Consider the following 21509-nt stretch of genomic DNA (forward strand, 5'->3'; position numbering starts at 1 on the left):
CTATCAGTGAGCCAGCTAGCTATCCAATGTGTTATAAAGAGTCTGTGTCAAAATATGGAATGTCCTGATTGTCAAAACCCATACGGTCAACAATTCAGCTCATCGATAAACAACATAAACCCAAACAATGCTTTTGTGGGGGAGAAACCCACACACACACCCAACTCTGAGATTGCACAATAGTGGGGAAAAGGGCAAATTCCCTGATCCCTGCTGTATCACAATCACAATCTCAATCAGAATGGTTCGACAAACCAAATTGTCAACCATATGGGTTTTGACAATTTGGCCATTCGATAATTTCACATTGTTATAAATGGGTTTATACCTAGTTCTGTATGTTTGTTGACAATGTCCTAGTGGGGTATTGTATCAGATGCTTTATCCAGATCAAGTAGGCAGTATCCACCATTTTCTCTCCATCCGTTGCCTTAGTGACCTTTTTGAAGAAGTCCACTAGCTTCAGTAAGCATGACTTTCCTTTGACAAAGCCAACCTGGGATGGATCCAGTGTCTGGAAATCTCCTATGTCCTGGTTGATCATTTCCATGATAATTCTTTCCATGGCTTTTCAAATAAAACAAGGCAGACTAATGGCTCTGTAGTTTCCAGGATCTGTTGAAGGTCCTCCCTTATGAAGGGGGATGACTGTTGCAGTCCTCTATTCATGTAGCACAAAGTCTGTTTTAAGACCATGGTTAAATAATGACTCTATGAGTCCTGATAAGTCATATTTTAGACTATTCAGGAGGCATCCTGGGATGTTATCTGGGCCCATTGAGGCCATGTTCTTGGCTTTGGTGAGTGCAGCTTGTACATGCTCCTTAGTTATAGTTGGAGGGGTTATGTTTGAGGGTGAGAGAGAGGGTAAAGTTGGAACTGAATTTGCCCACTAATAGGTTTGTTGGATCACCAGGCTTAGTTAATGTGGCACTATTAACTACCATTTCAGCACATTGCTGTATGCTGCCCTTGAGGTGTCTGATATAGCTGTAGGTCTTATGGTTATCTTTCACCTGAGAGGCTATCTTAGCCACAAAGTTGGCTTTGCTTGACCTAATTAGTCCTCTTAGTTGCCTCTTTACTTTGATGAGAGACTTTCTTTATAGAAATTACTCTCCCTGATTTTGCTCTAATTTTTTTTCTTCTGTTGTATATCCTGTTTAGTTTGGGATGCCACTGGGGGGTTGGTTTTTAGGGCTAGTCCTGGGCTTGCTTCTGGTAGATACAGCAGCCTCTATGCAGCCATTGACTTGGCTGTACAGAGTTTCTGAGAGCAATTCAGCATAGGCTGCCATGTTCTCCAGGTTTGGAGGGGCATTGAATTTTGACAATCCATCACTTAATAAAAAGTAGTTTGCCTTGAAATAGTTCCTGTTACTGGTTTTAATGGGATTACAGAGTTGATTTTGATTTTGAAAGAGACAACTTTATGGTCAGACCTTACCAGGGAGGATGAGACATTGGGATGAGTGCAGCATTCTCCCATATTTGTAATTACAAGGTCCAGTATGGTGGAGCCTGTAGTGGGCTTATTCACTATTTGGTCAAGGGTGTTTGTATTTATGAAGTTCAGGAATCTCTTAACCTGTAGATTTGAGGCTGTGTAGGATTCCCTGCCTATAGAGGGGTAATTTAAGTCTCCTATGAGAAGGGTATTCGGTTCGATGGTAATTGTCTGCAGTAGGTCCAAGTATGCATTGTGAGCTTCTTGGGACACGGAGAGTGGCCTACAGCTGGCTAGGATATGGTACAGAATTTTGTCTTTGGTGATATGCACATGGAGGAACTCCAGTGTGTCCTCTTGTTTGACCACCCTAGCAGTATGCTTGTTATTGATGTATATTAAGGCACCGCCTCCTTTTGCTCTTATCTGTGAAGCTATTGGTCTAAAAGTTTGTAAGGCAATGAAACCTTGCACTGGCAGATTACTTTCTGCAGCTTTAAACCATGTCTCTGCAATTGCACAGATATCTATATTCTAGAGTGAGAAGAGGGCTTGGAAGGGAGTGTAGTTTTTTGTTTAGGCTACTGGCATTCAACAGTAACACCTTGTGGTTCAATTGAGTCAATTTTGCTATGTTAGAAGGTTTGTCATTATGGCATTGCCTAAAAAAGGCACTATGGGAGTAGATAAAAATTTAGCCAGTATTTGAAAGCCTAGATGGAAGAGGTGGCAAAGCAATCTGGTCTGTTTCAATATCCTCCCATGCTAACAAATATTGGTCCTCCTTATGACACCAGAAAGACTGCCATTTGTTGAATGCTGCTCAGTGCTAGGCTCATACCAGCCTGAGACACACAGTCTGAAAGTTCCATAATGTCTCTCTTCATTTAGTCCAGGGAGGTACATCTTGGGTCAAACCTACATGGACTTTGATGGAATCATGCTGGTTTTCCTTGCTTCTGTCCCCAGAAAGAAAATTGGGGACAAATGAAATAGTTTAAGTAGAATTTCAAACTACTCAGTCCTTGAAAAGATCAGATAAGTTTTCCCTACACATTAGGACCAAAAGCACAGAAATCCTGTATGCAGAAATAATGGCCACCATGAATAATATCTCTGTTCCAAGAAACAAACATCAAAGCTACTAAAACAAAGGGCTCAAATGGATGATAGGTAAGTTTGTCAATAAAAGAGGAGTGGTCTTCAGGGGTCGGTTTTAGAACACCATCAAAGAAATGCTTGATTACCGTGATGTTCTTCGTGTTTCACTGTTGCAGTCATCACACTTGGGTTATCTGCCTGCAGGTAGCCCTCAGTCAGCCCGAATACCAGAGTCTTTGGATTTCTGTGTCGGATGCTGTCGCCTCCTCCATGACATCAGGACATCAGGTATATAAAACATGCAGCTGATGCCATTACATCAGTTTTTCTTGCCGAGTGGGAGCCCGAAGCAGAAGCAGTTCGCAAGTGCCAGTCGGACGCTACCTGAAATTTTCGTTTTTCGAGTTTCAAACCTAAAATCTTCTAAAACTAAGTACCCCATTGTGGATCCTTTTTTCTTGCTCTAACCGATGTCAGAAAAAGTTAACAATTGTCTTGCCTGTATAAAGCAAATACCTCACAGAGATTTTCATTCTTACTGCGTCATCTGTTTAGGCCCAGACCATGACGTTCCTTGCTGTCAGTTTTGTGCCTTGTTCTTGCTCACAATATTACCCATCATAACATCATGATGGGCATAGCTGGCCTTAGGCATAGGCCAAATAGGCGGCCACCTAGGGTGCCGGTCTAGCAGGGGTGTTCTTCTAGTATTTATTTGATGTTGGTAGACCAGGATGGGGGCACCTTGTGGTGTGGTGGGGGGTGCCGTGGAGCCCTTTTGCCTTGGGCACCAGTTGACCTAAGACTGCTGATGATGATGTGGGAAGGGCATACAGCAGACACAAACACTGACTATGAAGTATTGAAATCTAAATCGCAAGTGTCTGAAATCAATTAATCCTACCTGAGAACTAATCATGTTGGACGATATGGGATACTACTCCATCCAAGAAGAAGAACTCTTCCACTTGGCAGAGTAAATTTCTCAGGTGGAACAGTTTCTGACAACTTTTTTCAAGTATCTTAGGTCTATAGAAATATTTATGTAAACGTTTCCATGTAAAAATTTTGAATTCTTGATTTTAGTTGCATATCTGGAATTGACATGTTTATCCCCATTTCTCATCTGTAATATCTTTAAATGTTGAATCCATGCTATTTTTATCTTTGTCTTCCCAATTGTAATATTGCTATATTTATTACTCTTTTTTGGCCTGCCATTTCTGCCCTAGCCTCAGTTATAAATCTGTTTTTAACAAAATTATTTTCCAATGACTATATATTTTCCTTGGGATACAACATCAGACCTGTATATGTATATATATATATATATATATATATATATATATATATATATATATATATATATATATATATATATATACACACACATACACACACATACACACACACGCACAAGTTGATTTGAATCAGTAACCCCAAAATTTGCCTTGCTTAATTCAAATTGTATTACCTTGTCTCCTTTTCTAATCTTCTCCTGATGGTCATGACATTTTCTCCAGTGTCTTTCTTTATACACATATATATACTTCACACGAACAAAAGACCACAATACCAAAGATGAGAATGCCGAGACAAGAACTCCTAAATTTCATTTTAACGAATGATCACATAGCCAACACATTTCCAATGGTATGTAACCACTGGGCCAACAACTGACGGAAAATACACTGTACCATCTCCAACCCACACAAATGGGGGGGGGGGGCTACACCCCCTAACTAAATATACCAACTCCAGGATCACACTACAGTGGGAAAAAGGGTAAATTTCCCCTTGTTGACCAACTGGTTACTTACCGTTGAAAGTGTGTTTGCTATGTGGTTGTTCATTCAAATTAAGTTTCGGAGTTCTTGTCTCGGCCTTCTCATCTTCGGTATTGTGGTGTTTCATTCTTGTGAATTAGACCTATATATATATATATATATATATATATATATATATATATATATATATATTTTTTTTTTTTATATATATACACACACACACACACACATATAAACCTAACAGGTTTATATCATATATTTGAAGTTCTCAAACACAGAGCTCAAGAATGTCAGCTGTATGCTAATGCCGCAAGACTGTTTTCAAAGAGATTGTGCTGTGCCGGGGAATCGGGAATCAGGGAATTTGCCTTTTTTCCCTACTGAAGTGCAACCTTGGAGTTGGTATATATAATTAACAGATGGACAGGGGGTGCAGAGGGGCTTGCCTGCCCCCTGCAGAAAAACAGTGCTTATTGTTTTCAACATTTCAGAACATCAGTTATGTATGATTCAACATTCTGAAATGTTGATTGTACAATATAAATCCAGTGAAACCTATTTGTGTTATTCTAGTTTGATATTACCCTACTCCTTTGTCAGTATTAATTTTTCCTCCTTACACTCTTTCCCTTTTGTTTCTTTTTTTTTTAATCTGTATTAAATTATCACTAAAGACATAGGTAAACATACATTCACATAAAAGAAAACAAGCTATATTAACATGCTTCCCGTTACATACATTATACATTACATATGTTCTTTTTTATAACTACCATCAGTCCAACATTTCATAAATTGCTCAATTCCTGCCTTCCCCCAGGGTGAATTTATGGTTACCCATCCAATTGTCCAGACTGTGTTTTAAGAAAGCCAATGAGGTGCTCTGTTTGACATGAAGTGGGAGTCTGTTCCAAAGGTGTGTGAATCTCTGGGAGACAAATCTGTCCCTCCAGCAGGTTCTGTTAATGTCACAAACCAAGTTAAGGTCTTTAGAGCAAGTAACCCATGTACCATTTGGCTTGTGGATATGCAGCATTTCCATTAAAGCAGGGTCAGAAATTGCATTACATGCAAGGCAGAGATTGCCTCTGAGCAGTCTGTATGAAACAGAATAAAGTGACAGTGATTTCAGATGATCCACATAGGACAGATACTGAAGACCTTGAATTTTCCTTGTGAGGAACCTTTGTGGTCTCTCCAATTGCTGCAGGTGCTTGAAAAGTTATATACCAAAAGGGGCATTGTACTCAGTTATTGGCCTGATGAGGGAAGAGTACAGGGAGGTTATAACTTCTTTTTTGCTGGAGGCAATGCCCTTACTTATGAGATGAGCAATATAGAATGCCCTTCTTATCACTGTGGAGACATGGTGGTCAAAGGTAAGGTTGTTGTCAACCTGTGTGCCCAGGTCTCTCACCACTGAGTGTGTATTTAAGTTGTTGCTGTTGATGTGGTAGTTCACAGGAACATCACTCACCGAAAGGGATGATAATACATTTTTTTGCATTGAGTTTAAGGCCATGACTTTGGCAACAATCATTTGTTTGTGTAAGACCCTCTTTTAGAATGTTGACATCATTTGGAAATTCTATGACCGCTCCCAGTTTGCAGTCATCAGCAAACTTTGTCAACCACAGACCTGTAGTTTTTGCTTGTACTTCGGAGAAATGGATTCCAAACAGTAGAGGTCCCAAGACTGATCCCTGTGGAACACCACTGGTTACAGGTCTGCTGTTGGAGGTGGATGCCCTATTTTGACTGTATGGATTCTATCAGTGAGATATTTAGTGACCCATCTAACTATAAGGGTTGATACCTAGCTAGGTGAGTTTGTCAATGATGCCTGAGAGGGGATAGTGTCAAACACCTTGGCTAAGTCTAGGTCGGCTGTATGCACAGATTTCCCCTCATGCAGGGCCTTGGTGACTGTCTCAAAGAAATCCACCAGGTTTAACAGGCATGATCTCCCTTTGACAAATCCAAACTGAGTAGGGTCAAGTGTTTGGGGATTATCTGTATCTTTGTTGATAAGGTCCATGATGAGTCAGTCCATGGCCATGCAGATAAGGCTAGTCAGGCTAATAGGTCTGTAGTTCCCAGGGTCAGTGGAAATGCCACCTTTGTGCAAACGAATAACGGTGGCTGTTTTCCATTTAGCTGGGATGAAGCCAGTGCTTATACTATGATTGAAAAGAGTACCCAATTGTGTTGATAATTCTTGTTGAAGCCCATGTAGGACACAGCCTGGGATGTTGTCAGGTCCTGTAGATGCTGTGTATTGGGCCTTAGAGATGGCATTTATAACCTGCTCTTTAGAGATTCAAGGTAGGTGACAGGTAGTAGGGATGTCATGGGTTCGTGTGCCAGGGACAGGGGAATAAAGTTTTCACAGAACCTGTCAGGCAACAGGTGAGCTATGTCCACAGGCTTAGTATGTATGGTGTCATTAACTAGCAGTTCTTCACAGATCTGGGCCTTTCCTTTTAGGTTGCAGATTTAACTAAAGAAAGCCTTATGGTTGTCTTTAGTTGAGGAAGCTAATTTGGATTCATAGTTTGCTTTGGAAGACTTCACAAGAAGTCTTATTCGCTTGTTTAAGCTGAGGAGAGAGTGTTTCCAGTTTAGGACTCGCTCCCTATTTCTCTTAGACAGCAATTTATTCCTCTTATTGTAAAGCCTGTTATTGGCAGTTGTCCACCAGGCAGGTTTGCTCTTCCTTGAGGAGCTTGTTGTGCCGGGGATAGCCAAGTCAATGCAGTTATACAGATGTTCGTATAAAACATTGGTGTAGAACTCGGGATAGTTGCCAGTTCCATCTGAGGGGGGAGGTGCAGTGAAACTATTTATACCATCCAGTAAGAGGTTATAATCTGCTCTGGAGAAGTATTTTAGTTTAGTTGCTGTTGGGGAGGGTCAGGTGTGATTTCCATTTTCTAATAAATGATTTTTTGGCAGTCACCAGAGTTAAACTTAACAAGGCCTTACTATGTCTAGGTAATTTAAATTATGTGTCCCAGCTCAAAAGAATAATTTTCTTAGTTACACCCATATGCACATCCAGTATTTCTGACAGCATACTCTGTAGAGAATCTTTTTTAAATATGCCTTCTCATTATACTCCCAAAACATAGGTTCCCAGTTACATTATACCTCCAACATTTGCCATCTACCTGAGGAAAAACTCTTTGGAGTTTGCTCAAAGTATAAAATACCTATGCAATCACTTCCAAGTAAAAATCTTAAGCCTGCTAGGCTTTGTTTCATACTTGTGTGCCATGTACATGTCCTCCTGTTGTTCTCTTTACATTGCCTATCCAATCTCTCTCTGTTCCCATTCTTTTCTAACTTACTCCAATTTATTTTTATAGTTATTCTGCAATATTTTATATGGCCTACTAAGTATCCCTTTTTTAATAACAGCTTCTGTTCCTGGTTCAACTAAAAACTGTACCAGAACAGGTCTTTCATTTATGATTGCCCTATCCCTTTCTCTTTGCCTGTACTTTGATTTCAATCTCTGGTAGGGTAGGCAGTCATATCTAGCCTGCAGTCCAAATGTTTACTTGGTCTCATCCCATTCTATTACCTTTCCCTCTCTAGTTTGCTCCCAGTACCTTGGTTCCTTTATCCGTTTTCTCCAGTAAAGTCCACCCCTTCTTGCCTTTTCTCTGTACCCCTACTTGCAGTCATTTCTATCAGATAAATCTCTGTTCTCAAGTCTCATTATGGCTTACTTCTTAGAATACTTTCTGCTGCTTTATCTATATGTTATTCTGTATGGCTGTTACTGTTCTTCTTAAGGATCTGCATCTAAAATCCCACTCTCCCCTTATTTCATGATTCTCCTCACCTCTGTTTCATCATCATTCCTTTCCACTTTGAGTAATAACGTTTTGCTTGTGTAATGTATACAAATCTTAACTGTGTTGCTCTAAAATAATTCTTCAAACCATATAATCCTAAAACACCTTGTTCTATTGGAATGATCACCTTATCCCACACAACTCTTGCCATCTTCCGCTTCAGGATAATTTACTTCAACTCTTTATTAATTATTGTCCACAACTTCTCCTGTGATTGATAACTATATGCCTGACCTGTATAGAAAACTAAATGGACTAAAATATTTTCATTGGTTGTATCTTACTATCTATCTCCATAAAAAAAGAGCTTCCAGTTTCTTAATTTTGGTATTATCTTTTGTTTAGTTTCTTTCCACATATCCTTCGTTTTTTAATCCATGCTCCTAAATACGTCATCTTATTGTGTTCCCATAAATGTGGGTAATGCTGAATTAGTTCATGTGTGGGTACATAATTTATGGCTATATCTTCCTTAATGGTATATCCTGAAAAGACTTAAAACTGTCTCAAAATGTTCAAAAACACTGAGGTGTTCTTTTGTGTATTTATCAGGTGCAAAATAATACTGTCTGCAAATAAAACCAACTTTTCTTGATTACCACACCATTCCTTGAATTCCTTGAAGTCCTTTATTTTCTTTGACAATGTGTATAAATATAAAGCAAATAACAAAGGGAACAAGGATACCCATGCCTAGTTCCTCTGTTCATACACAACTTATTAGAGAGGAACCCTCCCACTTCAGTTCTTGCCTCTGATCCTTCAGTTATCTTATTAATTAACATTATTGTATCAGGGTAGGCAAATACTTACATTGCCCTACTCATGACATCCCAGTTTACTCTGTTGAATGCTTTCTTGGCATCAAGACCCACCAACAGCAGTGGTATTTTGTAACATTTTGCTTCCCTTTGGATCATCATTTTCTGTTAATGTTGTCAGATGTTTGACTTGACTCCACAAAACCACACTGATCCATGTCTGTCAGTTTCGGCTATACCTTTGCCATTCTTTTAACTAGTATAGATATAAACACTCTATAATCATGTGTCTGATAGGCTTTTACCATCTTTAGGTATTACAGCTACCAGTGTTTTCCAAGATTGCGATGCTTCCCCTCTTTTTAAAATACTGTTAAACAAAACTGTCAGATCTTTATCACTTTCTTCCATCCAGACTAGCAAAAGAATATCATCTGTTCCTGAAGACTTCCTGCAGATTGATTATACCTCACCATTTTATCTCATCTCCTCCTATCTTAACTAATTGTTGAACCTCTTCTGCCTCTAATGTTGGCATATTTAAGTCTTCCATAAGTATTTCTGTTTGTGCTTTATCTTGATTTCTACGTTTCTCTGCTTTATGCAATTTTTCATAAAATTACTGAAATATCTCTAATACTGCTACAGAATCTCTGGTTATTTGTCTTGTAATAGGCTCCCTAAGTTTGGTGACAACTATTTTATTTTGTTGCCCAAGTCATTGTGCTAGAAGTTTTTGTTCTCTGGAGTTGTTATTGAGAAACGGTTGTTTTACAGCAACTTACACATATTACCCAGATACTCTCTTATTTTCCCTTTAGCCACTTGTTCTGTGAAATTCCCCTTATTCTGCAATACTTTAACATCTGTCAGCCCCTCTAAATAATTCATATTTAGTCTTAGCCACATCTCTTTTTCATTTATTTCTACCCTATTTTTTAAACTCCGCTTTCATTTTATCCTACTTACTAGTTATAATTTCTGAAGAAATTTCTATCTTCCATAATAACTCAAGCAATTTCACTACATTCCTTAACAGGTAGGTGAGAAAGCACCACTGTCTCATTTTGACTTCATCATCCTGCATTTTTATCTTCATTTTAAATGGCACATGATCCAAAATAGTTATTGGGTATGTGAAAAAGCTTTCAATTAAATGCACATGTTCTGTGCAATATAATTTATATCTAGTCTAGCCCAGCTAATTTACCTTGTGGAATAATATGTAAGTTTTTCCTTAGATCCTACTACTGAATTCATGGCTTCCATAGCAAATATTTTCATAAATTTCTTCAGAGTCTACCCTTGTTTATTGTATTTTCCCTTCTAGGTCCCCTAGATACATCCTCACTGTTGCAAATCAAATTCTAGCCCCCATGTATAAGTAATAATCCCTGCAGAAAACTGATTATTTATCCCAACATTTTCTTAATCTCCATAATAGCAGTTTTTGGTGGAATATAAGTACATGCCAGCATAATCCTCCTCCTTTGCCAGTAGCCTGTTATTACCATAAATCCACCCTTATATTTTTTCCTCTTCTATCACTATTGGAGCTCCTGTAGCAATAAGTACAACTACTGCCCTTTTCCTTTGTTCCTGATATTCTGCTAAATATCCATCCTGAAATCCTTTCTGTATCAAATTCACATGCTCATTTATTTCCAAATGTGTCTCCTCCATAATTGCTATTTGCACTCTGCATTTCTTAATATAATTCAATACTCTTACCTTTTTATCTATACCTGTAAAGCCATTTACATTCCAAAATTATTTGAATAGCATATCCATTATGATAAGCAGTTATTGTTCTCATGATAATTGATAATGCTCTTGCCTTCTATGCCACAGATTGTGGGATCAAGTCTTGTCTGGAATGATATAATCTTGATACTGGAGTTGGGGTGGTATAATGGTTAAAATGTTTACCTCATTGACAGAAGGTACAGAGCTTGATTTTCACCTTTAAAAAAAAGGAAATTGGCTGGGCTTAAAATGGCACTCAAGGGCAACTAGCCCTTTACTTACCTGTGAACCTATTATATATGACAGCTTTTTGAATGTATGTTTACAACTTTTGTGCTACATGCAAGCAGAAATGTTTGGCAGGTTGATGTTTTATACAGTTCCATTTTAACCTGTGTCACATTTTTCAAGACTTTTCATTTTAATGAAATGCCTCATACAAGAAAGTAGATTTTTAGTACACTCCTATAACCTATTTACTCAGAACAATCTCTCAAACTATGTACAGCTTCAAAAATTAAGTTTAACCCTCCTTATAGGAACAGTTGCCCCAAATCAACAGCTGCACCCACAGGCATTGCCCAACCTAAAATTAAGATTACCCATGCTAAAGTACATGTTACAGCCTGTGTTCCTACTTACACTGATTGCTGTCTGTTCTTTTATCTTTATTCCCCTCCCAGATGTGAAAAACAGTGTGTATGCTTTCAGAAAACATAAGCTTTTAAGAAAAACTGTACTGGCTTTCTTTAAATAAAACTAAATTATGCACTTTTATACTAAATGCATTGAAGTAGTAAGGCTGCTAGGGAAGATGCTATGTCTTATTTTCTTCTTGTAATTTCAAACTTTATTTTTTACTGAACTACTTGCCTTTGTACCGTTAAAATTTGCATTTCCCTCAGCAAGCAATGCTCAGAACTTTCAAGATTAATTGCTTGCAGCTGCACACATCCCATCTCCATGTAAACGTAAGAACAGAATATAAAACTGCCTTCAGCTGCAGACTTAAATCTTACTGAACACTTGCTAAAGGAAAAAAATATATATCACTGCGTATGCAAGAAACTTAGTACTTTATGGCGTTCATCATTCTATCTTATTTTCTAAGCCTACTTGCTTACAGAAAACATTTGTTTTTAAATTAAGCCAAGGGCATTAATCCAGACATTCACCTCTGCAAACATAAGAGAAATCATCTCAACTCTACATATAATGTAATGGAAATTCTTACCAGGTCATATATTGGGGCATTGTTCATTACAGTAAACTTCCTCTTATCTGGTCTCGCTTTAACCGGCCATCAAATTTATGCCATAGTTGTAGCAACAGACAAGAACAACACTTCTGCCTTCTCCGGGCACTTGTGGAACATTTTGGCATATTGTTTTAGTCTTAAAATGTTAAAATATTGAAACAAAAATGAACTTGCAGTTTTTATTTTGTATATTGCAAGTTCATTTTTTTTTTCAATATTTTAACATTTTAAGATTAAAATGATAAGCCGAAACGTTCCAAAGTGCCAGGTTAAAGTGAGACTGGATAAGAGTGACTTACCTGTACAATATATGGGATAGGATTCCACATCACAGGTCTAAATTAAAGCTCTCAACCTTCTATCTGCAAAATTAGGAACATAATCTCCCATAATGTGCAACAAATGGGCAAAATGCAGAACACTTGCTAACAGCTTACTAACAACAAACAGGAAGCTCATAGGATGCATACATACATACATACATACAAATGTTTCAAGCACGGGCATTAAGCCCTTCTAGATTGTCAATATGCCAGAACACTTGTTCCCATAATAAATGTCCAGGCTGTTCTTAAACATATCTAAACTAGTACTTGCTTTAATGTAATTTGGTAGTCTGTTCCAAGCATCATCTACTCTTGTCAGAGAACCAATTAGTACATTTTTCATACCTATAGAATCTTCTACATAGGTTATCTGATGATTCTCTAATACTATTTGATAACCCCAAACATTCCTAGAGGTAGTTGTCCCTAAATGCCCTATATACCCGAATAAGATCTCCTCTTAAATATCTGTAAGAGACACTGTACAAGTTCAGATATTTTAGTCTTTCGTAATAACTTAGATTTTTACATCCATGGATGCCCTTAGTATATTTCCGCTGTACTCTTTCCAGTTTATTCGTACTTGCTTTCCTATAGGGTTTCCATATTGTTATTCCATACTCAAGTTTGGGTCTAATGTAACTAACAAACAATTACTTCATTATGTTTGATTTCCTAGACTTTATAAATCTTTTTATACAACCTATAGTTCTATAACTATCATTAGCCAATTGGCTGATATGATTACAAAAACTCATAGCTGAATCTACCCATATACCCAGGTCCTTAAATGAGTCTACAGTTTCAATCACTGTGTGCTGTATTAAATATTCGACTTTCAGTTTATGTCTCCCAAATCTCATATGCTAAGTTTTTGATGTATTTATCAACATATTATTCTCCTGTGCCCAAATGGTCAATTTAGTCAAATTATTTTGCAGACATGCCTTATCTGTAACACATCTGTAAACAATCAGTTTACCCAATTTCAGGTTGTCAGCATATAGACTGTAGAACACCGCAGATGAAAAAGTAAGGTCTGAAAGATACAATCTAAACAAGTAAGGACCTAGTACAGAGCCCTGTGGGGCACCTTGACTGTAACCAAGGATTTCACCTGTCCAGTTGCTGTGTGATACTTGCCATGTCCTATTTGTAAGCCATGCAGCTATCCATCTTATCAACAGTACATCAATACCTAGTTGTACTAATTTATTGATCAGTGTTTTGTGCATGACCCTGTCAAATGCTGAAGTTAAATCTATATAAATCACATCACAGCACAATTTTTCATTCATAGCTGTTATTATATTGTTATAGAACATCATGTTACAGGTGGTACTGGATCTATTTTCAACATATGCATGCTAATATATGGTTTCAAGTCCCAACCTATCCAGTTCTGACAATAATTTATCCAGTATTACCTTCTCCATTATTTTTCCACAATGTGAAAGTAGACTTAAGGGTCTATATGATTCTGAGTTTGTCCTACTCCCCTTTCCCTTGAAGACAGGTTTAATAAGTGTATGCCTCCAATCTTGAGGAATCTCCCCATATGTATATGACCTAATGAAAAATAGATGTAATGGCAGTGTAAGTTCTTGCTTAAGTGTTCTCAGGTCATTGTTACTTATTTCGTCTCCTCCCAGTGCTTTGTTTGTATCCAGTTTGCACAGTTCTTTTTCAGTATAATCTAATTTGATTCCAGTGCCTGGGGTTACCTGGATGTCACTAGGACAACTTACCATCCCTTTAGTGGAGCCAAACTGTTTTGCATAAGATTTTGTAAATATATCTATAATCTGTTGTGTCTGAGAATAAATTTTATAATCTGCACACAGTTTATCAATTTGTGTATCTTTACTCCTTCCACATCTTATGTATCTATAAAAAGGTTTCCTATTATGCTCGATATCTTTATATAAAGTTTCTTCAAAATTTTCTTGATCTTGTCTAACACTATGCTTAATCTGTTTGTCCAGCTCATTTATTTAAGTTTTCAAAGTTGTAGTTCGACCTCTCTTCCATTTCTTATTTTTTTTTTGTCTCTCACCTTAATCAGGTATCTTGTTCTTATGGAAATATGCCCCCCTGATGTTACGTGCCTAGATTCTGATGTTAAACATTTTTTTGACTTTTTGCGCTCAAAAATTTCTCTTTCAAAACTTTCCACATTCCATCTGTAGTTTTTTTTCACTGAACACCTCACTCCAGTTAGTTTTATATAGTAACTGTTTTGCTTCCCTATAATCTGTAATTAACCTTCTGAGCATTGGCTTAGATTTCAGTTTGGCAGAATTATCTAGTAACAAATTAACCTTTATGAACCAGTGATCACTGCACATCAATGGTGGTAAAAGTTGACTTGAAGTTACAGTAATTTCTTTGGGAACACAAACAATATCTAGTATATTCTGTCCCCTGGTAGTTTTTTTACAATCTGAAGCATTTGTTGCTCCTGGATATACTCTGTGAATAATTTCTTTACTAACGTTGTTGAATAAATATTATTCCAGTCTGTTTCTGGTAAATTTAAGTCCCCAGCTAATATTATTCTTCCCTCCTGTGTTTCATGTAAGAAATGTATGAATTCCTCTAGGTCATCTGCACTTGACTTTGGTGGTCTGTACACTCCAACAATTGTTATATGTTCCAGGGTTGTCTTTATTGTCACAGTTACGCAGTCTATAGTATTGGTGTTATCACTGAACATGTAATAATCACAAGTCTCATAGCTATCTTTAATCCCTATCATAACACCTCCACCTGATTTTTTGTTAGAATGTCTGTTACAGTAAAAACATTTATACCCTGACAGAACTGGTTTCCAGTCGTTCTTTAACCATGTTTTACAAACTATAACAAAATCAATCTTGTGGGAATTTTCTAATAAAAAAACTTTATTATTAATGCTCCTAGCATTAACAACCATCAGAGATGCATCAAATGTTGCTATCTGTGAACTGTTACATTTTTGACCTGGCAAAAATCCTGGCTGGTGTTTGTCAAATATTGCAAAATATCTGCTGCAAAAATTCTCTTCCCTGATCTAGACAAATGCACACCATCCTGTCTGAACACGTGTGCCCAAAAGAAGGCTGGGAGCTCTACACATTTCCATTTTTTAAAACGGGACATTTTTTCCATGTAGGTGTTTATCCAAAAAAATCCTTTCATTCATAGTGACCTGACTATCCTTTCTGCAGGTGATTTGTGAAAAATATGTCCTAACACCAGTACAAGCTATACTATCTAGGAGGGCTGTCAGTTCCCGACTAACAGTCAGAGAATCTTTGTTGGTGACATCATCTGTACCAACATGAATAAAAACAGATCCATACTTCCTTACATTAAGGCATTCCAAGGCTTGTTTCACATCTTCTATTTTTGCTCCTGGCAAGCATAACACTACTCGATGTTCATTATCATCTCTGCAAATATAAGTGTCAGTTCCTCTAATTGAATCTCCAGTTACAAGAATATCTTTGCTGACCATCTCTGAAGAATCTTCAGCTTCTAATACAGTCATTTCTGCACTATCAGTTGTTAAGAAGGATAGATCTTCATCACTATTAGTTTTATTAATTCCACTGTTTTCAGTGCGTATTAAATTCTCATCCAGCTGGGATTGTAAATCCACAGCTTGAGCCATGTAGTCAACATCTGTCTTGCTCTTCTTTTTTCTTACAGTAATGTTCTTCAATCCTTCCATGTTCAGTTTTGATTTTTTTCCTTTTCACCTGCTCCTTGCCTCCTTTTTTGTAGACTGAGGGTTTTCTGATAGACAGATATCTTCATTCCCTGTCACCAGTGTGTCACATAACAAAGCAGAATCCTTTTTACTACATATTCTCTTTCCTTTACGGTCATTAGTCAGTTTCTTTTTCTTCCTTGTTTGTTGAGAATGTCTTCCTTTCTTTCTTTTTTTGTTCCTTCTAAACAAACCAGATCCTCAGATTGCTGAGTACTTGCATCCACAATTCCATAGTTAAAATGTGATATTTTTACTTATAGAATAATTCTTTTAATTAAATAGTAGGATTCATTTCTATTTACCTTTGATATCATTTAAAAAATTGCTAACATTGAATGGGTGACAGACCTTTTCAATGTGGAACTTCAAGGGGCATGAACCTTTTTAAGATCCCAAATGAGGAAACTTCCTCATACTGTGGTACACTTGAGAGGTGTGGTCTAGATTATTGCAGGTATCCCTTCAGTTTCCTGTGTAAAACATCAAGTAATGTGCCAGAGCTACCAAGCAAGTACAGCACAAGAGTTTCGGTCAATGACTGTACCCACCCCTCCCAAAAAAAAAAAAAAAACACACTAACTCCAAAATTACTTGGCTTGCACTTTTGGATCAGAGCTAAGAATACTACTCTTAAAAAGCAACATACTTCAGCATTCCCCAGAGTTTCCTCTTCCAGTAGCTGGTCTGGTCCTGCTGTAGATTTCCATCTGGTTGGAAGAGTCAAGCCAAAAGCAAAAATTGCGCCCAAGAAGCATATAACCCATTCCCAATACCACAGTGGACTCATGGCATTCCTCCCAGGTCTTGGAAGTAAAAATGAATGGTATCACTGGAACAGTGCTCACTAAAAGGGTGTTGGAACCATAGGGTGAGGGGGGGGGGTGAGCACCCTCCCACTTTTACAGCTGCAAGTCGAGAGGCTTCAACAACTTATTAAAAAAATAAATAAATAAATAACTTTTTAACTCCGTGATGGCGGCATCTTCTCCTGTAATAAGGACCATGCGTGCAACACCAATGCAGAAGTAAACACGGGCTACACTTGCGGACTTTAAATAAGCCGTTTCATTTTAAGAGATGGTAAGAGAGTGTGTGTATATGTGTTTTAAACTAGCAGTTCCATTAGTGTGAGAGAATAGGTATGTGTGGAATTTAAAGTAGCCATTCGTTGCTGTATGAAAGAGAAGCTGTGTGTGTATTTGTGTTGCTGTGTGACAGAGTAGGTGTGTGTATGGAATTTAAACTAGTCAGTTGTTGCTGTATGAAAGAGAATGTGTGTGTGTGTGTGTGTGTGTGTGTGTGTGTGTGTGTGTGTGTGTGTGTGTGTGTGCGCGCGCACACACACACACACACACATGTATTGCTGTACCTCTCAACTGTCCAGATTTTCACAGAATGTTCATATTTCTGCCTCATATTTTGGGTCTGTTCCTCATAAAATGTGTGGTTTTCTGGATTTTTGTGGTAAATCATTAAGGATCAAATTTATTAAATAATTACAGGCATTTAAGTTTCAGACTTCATATCCTTCCAAAAATGCATGGTTACACAAGACCTTTTATTCTAGCAACTTTCTAAGTTTCTAATAGCAATATTTAAAATTTGTCCTTATTTTGGGGGCTTTGCCTTCCCCCTCATTATTTTTGTCTTTGTTCAGATTTTTGTGCCTCTGTGAGAGAGAGAGAGAGCAGATGAAGGTAGGTGTGTGTGTGTTGCTGTGTGAGAGCATATGCAGATGTGTGTGTGTGTGTGTGTGTGTGTGTGTGTGTGTGTGTGTGTGTGTCTGTGTTGCTTTGTGAGAGCAGATGACAGTAGGTGCATGCATGTGTGTGTGTGTGTGTGTGTGTGTGTGTGTGTGTGTGTGTGTGTGTGTGTGTGTGTGTGTGTGTGTGTGTGAGTAGATGATAGTTGGTGTGTGTGTATATGTATGTTGCTGTGTGAGAGAAGGTTGGTAGGTGTATGTTTCTGTGTGAGAGCAGAGAGAAGGTAATGTGTGTGTGTGTGTATGTGTGTGTGTGTGTGTGTGTGTGTGTGTGTGTGTGTGTGTGTTTAACATACCTCTCAACTGTCCAGACTTAGCCTCATATTTTTGGTCTGTTTCTCATAAAATGTGTGGTTTTCTGGCAAATCACAGAGGAATAATGACATATATACGAGTTTCAGACTTCATATCCCTCAAAAATACATGCTAATACAAATCCTGTTATTCAAGTAAATTTATAAGATAAAAAGAGCAATATTTAAAATTAAATCTAAAATAATATTTAAAATCTATCCATATTTTTGGGCCATTGTATCCCATTATTTCAGGCTTTGTCCAGATTTCTTGCACTAAGAGGTTGAGAAGTATGCATACCTCTCAACTGTCTAGATTTTTGAGTAGGATGAACCACACCAGAATCCACAAAAAGAGTTTATTTAGTGGTTTCATTTTTTATGTAAAAAAACTTCATCAGAATAAAATACATGTATTTTATTCTGATGAAGTTTTTGCTTAAAAAAATGAAAGCGCTAAATAAACTCATTTTGTGGATTCTGTTGTGGTTCATCCTACTCATTTTATTTGATTTGAGTTGGTATTTGTGTGGTGGTGGTGCTGCGGTAGCGTTGTCGCCTCCCAGTAAGACGCTGACCGGTTCGACTCTCAGCTAGAGCATCTTCTGCGTGGAGACATGCGTGAATGGGCGTACCTTCTTTGAAGGTTGTGCGTGGCAACTCAGCATGTAAAAATCAACTGCCAATCATTAGCAGACCGGAGTTCCGATGTGGCGACCCCTAACCGGGAAAAGCCGAAAGACACAACATTTGTGTCTAGATTTTTGCAGAATGTTTTGATTTTTGCCTCATATTTTAGCCTATTCTTCAACATTTGTAGTTTTCTGGCAAATCACTGAGGACTGAAGTAACTAAATAATGTCATACATTTGAGTTTCAGATTTTATTTGCTTCAGAACATGTATGCTAAGATAAATGCTGTTATTCTAGCAACTTTCTAAGTCTGTAAGAGCAATATTTAAAATCTGTCCCTATTTTGGGGCCATTGAATCCCCATTATTTTAGGTTTTGTCCAGATTTCTTATGCTAAGAGGTTGAGAGGTATGGTATGTAATGCTCTAGTTAGAGTGGAGGGCAGATTAGTCAATTAACTTGATCAGGCTTGATCCTGTAACTTAGTTACAGGAGACAAGAGCCTGAATCCTTTACACTGACTACCAGACTGCTGAAGGAATTGTGAGCTTCAGTGGAGATAAGTGCCTGAATCCTTCACACTGACTACCAGACTGCTGAAGGAATTGTAAGCTTCAGTGGAGGTAAGTGCCTGAATTCTCCGCACCAACTACCAGACTGCTGAAGGAATTGTGAGCTTCAGTGGAGACAAGCCTGCATCCTCTACACTGACTACCAGACTGTTTACGGAATTGTGAGTTTGAGTTTCAGTACATTTTCAGAGAATTATTAATTTCAGTGCATTTTTAATGGATTGTAAGTTTCAGTTCATTTTCATGAAATTGCAAGCTTCAGCGGAAGAGAAGTTTATTGTCCCTCTGATGCTAAGTCTATTTTCAGTGTGCAACTAACTGTTTATCAAATGGCAGTCACTGTGCTGTAGAATTTGAAAGCAGTGTTAGTAGCCTAACTGCCTTTGGTGCAGAAGACTGTGGATTCTACTCCCACACCATGTAGATGGAGTGCTATTGGGGTTCATATTATAACACCAAACGCTGAAAACAGCAAACGGTGTTACATAGACACATATTCAGCGAATGCTGAAAATGTCAAAACCACAGAACAGTGATTTCTTTCCTAGGGAAAGAAATTGCTGTTCCAACCCCCCCCCCCAAAAAAAAAAAAACATTAAACACTTTCAAACACATACCCTAACCCTAATTATACCCCCCAAAAAAACAGTAAATAACTAAATACACATATGCACGTAACCCAACCATACATCTAAAAAAAAAAAAACATGAAGTAAAAACTGGAAGCCACAGAAAGCCAGGATAACCAGTAATCCACAAACGTTTATTGATAAACCAGAGGCTAAGCGCTTTTGTCTTGTAAAAAAGACATCTTCAGAACCTGACTTTGCAAAAGCAGTGTGAGTCCAAATATTGTTACAAATCAAAGTAAAAAAGACACACCCTCACTCACACATCTCTCAGGATCAATCATGTGATCCCACAACTTAGAACATTAAAGACACATTTACACCAGACTTTTATATTAAAAAATCACAATTTCCTTACATTAATATATATTCTTTAAAACACAGCCCTATGTGTAGCTTTATGCTATTTAAATCATTTTATATTTTTTTATATTTTATTCAATCTTAATTTTAATTCGCTAGCTATGAAGGAGTTTTCATTTAGTCCTGGCAAACCTAAGCTGCCACAACATCTCTTGGTGCAGCAGTTTGTTTTTCCAGTCACCTGGAAACACTTGTAGTGATATTTAATCAACAACAAAAAACGTAAATTTAGTAAAATTGCTACAGGACATTGAGTGCCTTGCACGTGCACTTTTGTTGTCTCCTTTTGATATATTATATAAGTACTGATAAACTCTCTTGTTCAGTGCATTGTTGTTTTTTCCTATATAAAAAGCCTGACAAGATGAGCATACTGCAAAATAGATAATTCTTTCTGAAGTGCAGTTGTATTTGCCATCTTTCGCATATCTAACTATTCTGTCTTTGAGATACCCCTGGTAATCAGAATTAATATAACAACATTGATTACATCTACCACAGTTTCTAGTTGTAGGAAACACTCTCGTGTTGGACTGGGTTTCTTTCTAGAATGGTTTTAAGATTACTTCTCTTTTTGTATGTAAATATGGGGGTCCTACTACCCAGTTTTTTGGTGTTATCACAATTTAATATGTGCCAATTTTTGAAAATAATGTGTTCAATAAAAAAAAAAGTAAACATTTTAAAACATATGCACTTATCTTAATCCGCACCCTAACCCTAAGGTCAGTAACTCTCGCACATTTGCATAAACAGTTCCAAACACAAGCTCACTTACCTTAACCCTAATCCTACACCCCCAAAACAAAAGTAAACAGCTAAAAACACACACGTAACTCAACCATACATCTAACGCAAAATAAAAAACAGTAAACACTTTCATACATATGCACTTACCTTAACCCGCACCCTAACCCTAAGGTCAGTAACTGTTGCACAATCATGCTCGGGAGCTATACCGGACAAGGGACCACACTACACTCCAGAACAGGCAACGCAACAAAGCGGTCAAGTGATTTCTTTCCCAGGGAAAGAATTTGCTGAACAGCCGCTTCGCTGTTTTGCCTGTTTGCCCTACATGTGTCTACGAAAACGCATTCGACAAAATGCGTTTTCGTCATTCTAATATGAACCCCTGATATAGCAGTGCCCTTTTGATTGCTTATTATCTGGTGCATTTTAAGGGGGGATGGGGGTTTTTACACTCCTGA

This window comes from Protopterus annectens, chromosome 3.part0 (assembly GCF_019279795.1).
Source record: "Protopterus annectens isolate FY-2018-M chromosome 3.part0, PAN1.0, whole genome shotgun sequence".
Classification (NCBI taxonomy): Eukaryota; Metazoa; Chordata; order Ceratodontiformes; family Protopteridae; genus Protopterus; species Protopterus annectens.